This window comes from Pinus tabuliformis, chromosome 3_1 (assembly GCF_031772625.1).
Source record: "Pinus tabuliformis cultivar Carrire ecotype Pingquan chromosome 3_1, CPIR1, whole genome shotgun sequence".
Taxonomy (NCBI): Eukaryota; Viridiplantae; Streptophyta; class Pinopsida; order Pinales; family Pinaceae; genus Pinus; species Pinus tabuliformis.
In genome coordinates, this window is record NC_142301.1 from 288,959,922 (window position 1) to 288,967,341 (window position 7,420).

The window sequence follows — 7,420 nt, forward strand, 5'->3', positions numbered from 1 at the left end:
TCCAAAACTCCCTCAGGGTATGTACATAAACAACATCCAGATAGCCAAATTATTGGTGATCAAAGACTCGGTGTTCAAACTAGGAGGAGATTCCTTGGTAGCCCAAGTTGCACAAACCTAGATCTGTGATCTCAGATTGAGCCCAAGAATCTCAGTCAGGTAAGTGAGGATAAATACTGGATAAAGGAAATGAATGAAGATTTGGATCAAATTGAGAAGAATGACACTTGGGAGCTTATTCCAAGATCCAAAGGTAAAAGTTTCATAGGCATTAAATGGATATTCAAAAATAATCTAACTGGGTAAGGTCAAGTGGTTAGGAACAAGGCTCGCCTAGTCTGCAAAGGATATGCCCAAATAGAGGGAGTAGATTTTGAAGAAGCCTTTGCACTTATAGCAAGACTAGAATCTATCAGAATTTTTCTTGCTTTTTCAAGTCATAAAAACATCAAGATGCATCATATGGATGTGAAGTCAACATTTCTCATTGGATATCTAGAAGAAGAAGTTTATATTGAGCATCCAGAGGGGTTTATGCTCACCGAAAATGAAGGTTTTGTGTGCAAACTGAAAAAGGCCTTATATGGATTGAAAGACTGGATAGATACCTTCAGCAATAAGGCTTCAAGAGGGGCAGTGTAGATAACAATCTATATATAAAATATAAAGATAACCACCTACTAATTGTGGTAGTATATGTGGATGACATAATCTTTGGCAGTGATATGGAGCAGTTGGGACATTGATTTGCAAACTTTATGCAGAAAATTTTTGAGATGTCCATGATGGGAGAAATATCCTTTTTCTTAGGATTTTAAATTTCTTAATTAAAGGATGGGGTATTTATCTCCTAATCCAAATACTTGCGAGAAACTATGAAGAAATTTGAACTAGAATATTGCAAGTCAGTTACCATACCCATGGTTACAGGTTACAGGATGTAAGTTATGCAAAGAAGGTGAGACACCACTGGTTAATTATGTTAGGTTCCTATAATATAGGAATCAATATGCCTATCTTACTATTTCATTTTGGGGGTTTGTTTGTAAATTTTAGCCTATGAGTCACTAGGTGTCATAGTCTAAAGGGCCTGATATGTTTTTCCAGATCAAACAAGAGGATGAGGGGAAGACATAAACACATTTCAGTACTGTGGTGAAGTGTATTGTTGTGAAGAAAAACATGCAGGAATCTGAGGGTGTCTATGTTTTCAATGTTCCTGAAAGAGAAGAACTTGACCATCCAACAACACGATTGGTCAAAGACTTCAGCTGTATAGAGGATAAGTTCAAATTGGAAATTGGGAGTCAAAGTGAAATTATTCCTGGATCAGGAGAAAATCCCTTATAAAATACTCTTTGGGTTGCACAGGGACTCTTATGCAAGGGGTCCACTCATAATGCTTATAAGCGCATACTATTATTTACCAACTAGCCTAGATTCATCTTAACTCCGGATCTATCAAGCACTGAGAGGGATCAAATCTCTTGAGGTGAAAACCTTTTTTTTTAATGCAAAACTTGAGGAAGGTTTTCACCTCAAGAGATTTGATCCCTCTCGGGGCTTGATAGATCCGGAGTTAAGATGGATCTAGGCCGATTTCAGTAGTGTACGGCCAAAGAAAATCTAAAGAATAGATGATTTATTTTATCAATAATATGTAAAATCATCTAATATTAATATAATATTCATTTTAAATATGCTAAATATGTCTCATATTAATCTGGTCATTTTAATTTTAAATTTTCTTAGCTACCTGAGTTTGTTGAGATGATAAATATTGTGAATAAATTTAATGATGAAAAATGATGAAATAAAATTTTTGAATGTAAAGTGACAATGTAATATTGTTGAATGATAGAAAATGTGAATAATAAGAATATAGTAAATTACAAATAATATTTCATTGTGATTAATCTCAAACTATTTTCTTCTACTATTCTTATTGTCACCCTTGTTACTTTTGTCGTCTTTTCATATCGATTATATGAAAAGGACATGTTAAATCGTAAACCATTTAAATCTTTAGCTCGAGATATTGTAGTAAACATCATACCTTGTCTCTCTTTCTCTCCAATATTAATAGGTTGAATTACTATAACACAAAAATCAATGTACATTGTCAATAATTTTTTTATGCTTACATTGAAATCAATGCACAATGTTAATCCAATCACTTTTAAGTTAATGTAATATCATACATCCAATTACATCAAATTAGAAATCAACATCTACACTGAAATCAATGCATCTAATGCAAGAAATCAAATAAGATTAGAAAACAACATTTACATTGAAATCAATGCATCTAATGCAAGCAATCAAATATGATTAGAAATCAACATTTACACTCAAATCAATGCATCTAGTGCAAGTAAGCAAATAGGTTTATAAACCAACATCTACACTGAAATCAATGCATCTAGTGCAAGTAAGCAAATAGGATTATAAACCAACATCTACATTGAAATCAATGCATCTAGTGCAAGCAATCAAATAGGATTAGAAATCACCATCTACATTGAAATCAATGCATTTAGTGCAAGCAATAAAATAGGATTAGAAATCATCTACATTGAAATCAATGCATCTAGTGCAAGAAATCAAATATTATTAGAAATCAACATCTACATTGAAATCAATGCATCTAGTGCAAGCAATCAAATAGGATTAGAAATCACCATCTACACTAAAATCAATGCATTTAGTGAAAACAATCAAATAGGATTAGAAATCATCTACATTGAAATCAATGCATCTAGTGCAAGCAATCAAATATCATTAGAAATCAACATCTACACTAAAATCAATGCATCTAGTGCAAGCAATGAAATAGGATTAGAAATCACCATCTAAACTGAAATCAATGCATCTAGTGCAATAAATCTTCTTCCCTCTCTCCCCCCTCCATCTATATCTATATCTCCCTCCATCTCTCCTTATTTGTCTCTCTATCTCAACCCCCCAAACACACACACTCTCTCACTCCATATCTATCAATCTCTTTGTCCTTCCTTCTCTCTCTCCATCTCTCTCTTCTTCCCTCTTTTCACTTTCCATCTATATCTCTATCTCCCTTTATCTCTCTATATCACCCCCAAAACATAAACTCTCTTTCTTCAATATACACCCCCAAACATACTCTCTCTCTCTCTCCATCTCTCCCGCGCCAATCATTTTAAAATTAATGTAACATCATACATCCATTTACATCGAATCAGAAATCAACATCTACACTGAAATCAATGCATCTAATGCAAGAAATCAAATAAGATTAGAAAACAACATTTACACTGAAATCAATGCATCTAATGCAAGCAATCAAATACGATTAGAAATCAACATTTATAATCAAATCAATGCATTTAGTGCAAGTAAGAAAATAGGTTTATAAAGCAACATCTACATTGAAATCAATGCATCTAGTGCAAGTAAGCAAATAGGATTATAAACCAACATCTACACTGAAATCAATGCATCTAGTGCAAGCAATCAAATAGGATTAAAAATCACCATCTACATTGAAATCAATGCATTTAGTGCAAGCAATAGAATAGGATTAGAAATCATCTACATTGAAATCAATGCATCTAGTTCAAGAAATCAAATATTACTAGAAATCAACACCTACATTGAAATCGATGCATCTAGTGCAAGTAATCAAATAGGATTAGAAATCACTATCTACACTGAAATCAATGTATTTAGTGAAAGCAATCAAATAGGATTAGAAATCATCTACATTGAAATCAATGCATCTAGTGCAAGCAATCAAATATCATTAGAAAACAACATCTACACTAAAACCAATGTATCTAGTGCAAGCAATGAAATAGGATTAGAAATCACCATCTAAATTGAAATCAATGCATCTAGTGAAATAAATCTTCTTCACTCTCCTCCCTCCATTTATATATGTATCTCCCTCCATCTCTCCTTATTTGTCTCTCTATCTCAACCCCCTAAACACACACGCTCTCTCACTCCATATCTATCAATCTCTCTATCCTTCCCTCGCTCTCTCCATCTCTCTCTTCTTCCCTCTCTTCACCTTCCATCTATATCTTTATCTCATTTTCTTTCTCTATATCACCCCCAAAACATGAACTCTCTTTCTCCAATATACACCCCCAAACATACACACACTCTCTCCACCTCTCCCATGTCACTCACTCTCTCTCTCCACTTCTCACTCTCTATGTATTTCTTCTTCCCTCCCTCTCTCCTCTTCTCTCTCAAGTCCTCTCTCTCCCTTTCTCTCCTACCTCCTTCTCTCTTCCCCTCTCACTCTCTCTCTTTGCCCTCCAATCCTCTCTCTTCCCCATCACTCTCCTCCTCTCTCTCAAGTCTTGTCTCTCATTCTTCCTCTCTATCCCTCTCTCTCTTTTCCCTCCAATCCTCTCTCTCTCTCTCTCTCTCTCTCTCTCTCTCTCTCTCCAACTATGTTACTATATCCCTCCCTCTCTCCTTCTCCCCCCCCTGTTCTCTCTATCTCTCTTTCTTTGTCTCTTTATCTCAACCCTAAACATACTCTTTCTCTCTCTCCATCTCTCCCTTGTCACTCCCTCTCTCTCCACTTCTCACTCTATGTCTTTCTTCTTCTCTCCCTCTTTCCTCCTCTCTCTCATACTTCCTCTCTCTCCCTTTGTCTCCTACCTTTCTCTCTCTTCCCCCATATCTCTCTCTTTCTCCGCCCTCCAATCCTCTCACTATCTCCCTCCCTCTCTCCTTCTCTCTCTCCCCCCTCCATCTCTGTGTCTCCCTCTCCCTCTCTTACCCTTCTCTACATCTCTCACTCATCTGCCTCTCGTTCTCTTCATTCCTCCTCTCCCCTATCCTTAAGTTTATCTCCATCTCTCCCTTGTCACCCCCCCTATCTCTCCATCTATATCACTCTATGTCTTTGTTCTTCCCTCCCATATATATCTAGAGTTAATATATATCATGATATATTAATATATATTATAATATAACAACTTTAATATTGTATTAATCCAAAGTTATTAAATTTAATAATATTAATATTATAATATATCAATATGAATATTATATTAAATAATAATAATAATATTAGGGTTAATAATGTTTTTTTGTATGCTATTAATAATAAGTTATCCCATGGTATTTGGCCCATGGGCGTCACCTAAATAAAACATGTTTTTTGAGTGTTAGTAAGTATAAAGAGGTTTATGAAGTAAATATAAAAAGAGGTTTTATTTATTTACCATACGTCTCCGTTATTTATATTTTTATTTATTTATCATATCTCTTTTATTTACCATGGTATTTGGCCCATAGGCTTGGTATATAATTAGATGTTGATTTCTAATCCTATTCGATATATTTTTATTTATTTATCATACCTCTTTTATATTTATTTATTTACCATACTTCTTTTATAAATATGGTATTTGGCCCATGGTATTAATAATTATTTGTCCCATGGTATTTGTGTCATAGGCTTCACTTAAATATAACATATCTTTTGAATTTTCGTAAATATAAAGAGGTTTATGGAATAAATATAAAAGGAGGTTTTGAGTGTTCTTAAATCTCTTTATATTTTAAATTTATATTGTGTTTATACATACTAATGATTAGATTGATTTTTAAATAGGGTCGACATTACATGTACATGTTTATGTTTTTATGTGAGATCTACCGCATACTAGGTTGTTTACATTTACATTTATGTTTAAGTTTACGTTTTTATATAAGATCTACGCCATACTTGGCTGTAGAGCGCCTATCCACGCAATAATAATAATCCTTAGAGAAATATTAATGGTAGTGCCAAAATGGACATGAGGAGGACAACAATTCAGCGTGCCAGGCAAAGAATTCAATGTTGCCATTTTCTATGCTGATATGTTTGAGTTGGAGAAGGAAGAAGTATCGCAATTTATTCCTGTAGCAGTTGAAAAGTATGAAGATCTTACTTTAGTGGTAGCAGATGGGATGTCTATTGGGTTGCATACATATGCTTTAATTCGGCCTGCAATACTAGGATCAGTCACTTGGCTTGATTCTGTGACCAACATTCCCTTGAAGTCAGACACTGGTGCCTTGCTTACAGAGCCGTTGCCACGATTCCAAATGTATAAGAATGAGAAGATTTAATTAACTCTTGATGAGCTATGAGGTTAAAAGTGTGCCGTAGCGACTTACCACCAACTTTTCTCTACCCAAGTGATGAGGAGATTAGTGGAAATACATGTGTATTTATTGCTATCTATAGGTCTGTGTTGCGTTTGCAAAAATATGCTGTGGCATTTTATGGATATTCATCAAATCCTCAACTAGTTGTTCTAGTTACCCGGGAAGAAATAACAAGTTCAAGTGGCCAAATTGAACCTCCTGGGATGCATATGATATATCTTCCTTATTCAGATGATATTCGTCATGTTGAAAAGCTTCATATGACTCGAATGGTCCAGAACAAATAGACAACGATGTAGCTATGATGAGAAAGTTAGAGTTAAAGGACTTTTATGTTTATCAATTCTCAAACCATGCTTTGCAGAGGCATTATGCAATATTGCAAGTTTTAGCCCTTGAAGAAGATGAATTTTCAGAGGCAAAAGATAAGGCCAAGCAGGCACATGAATCATGCAGGAAAGATGAAACTATTGTTAGAAAGTTCTGGTCTTTATTGATGGGAATTGCACCTGCACCAAGGGTTGTTTCTTCTATGAGCAGGGAAGATTGGGCCAGGAAGCTTCATCAGTGGAAAGATGACTTTAAGGGAGTCATGCAACATTATTGGATTGGAATCAAGCTTCTTTGGGCTGATGTGAGGATATGCTCTAGGCTACTATTGAAGCTTGCAGGTGGAAAAATCCTTTCACGGAGAGAGAGGCAACCACTAACTAGAACAACAACAGATATTTTCAGGCTTCTCTTTTCCTTGGTCTGTAAATCATACATCTATCCGTCCAGACAATAAACTTGTGTAGTTCTTGGAGATAATGCAGATTGTTTGCTTGCAGACCGCAAGACTGGAAAGATTGTGGGAACTCTAAGAGGTCATTTGGATCACTCTTTTGCAGTTTCCTGGCATCCAAATGGTTATATTTTGGCTTCAGAGAATCAGGACACAACCTGCAGACTTTGGGACGTTAGGAAGCTTTCATCTTCCCTAGTTGTCTTAAAGGGTCGAATGGGTGCTATAAGATCGATATGGTTTTCATCAGACGGCTGCTTTATGGCCATGGCAGAGCCAACCGATTTTGTGCATCTATATGATACTAGGCAGGATTAAACTAAGAGCCAGAAAATTGATCTTTATGGGGAGATTGTTGGAATTTCATTCATCCCTGACACTGAAGAATTTTTTGTTGGGGTGGTTGATCGAACGTATGGAAGTCTTCTTGAGTTCAACAGTCGACGCATGAATTACTATCTTGATTCCATTCTTTGA

At 35.3% G+C, this 7,420-nt stretch overlaps 1 pseudogene; it reads left to right on the top strand.

Annotated features, from left to right (window-relative positions):
• The first annotated feature begins 453 nt into the window (after positions 1–453).
• On the top strand, positions 454–7,420 carry LOC149186916 (ATP-dependent DNA helicase 2 subunit KU70-like; annotated as a pseudogene).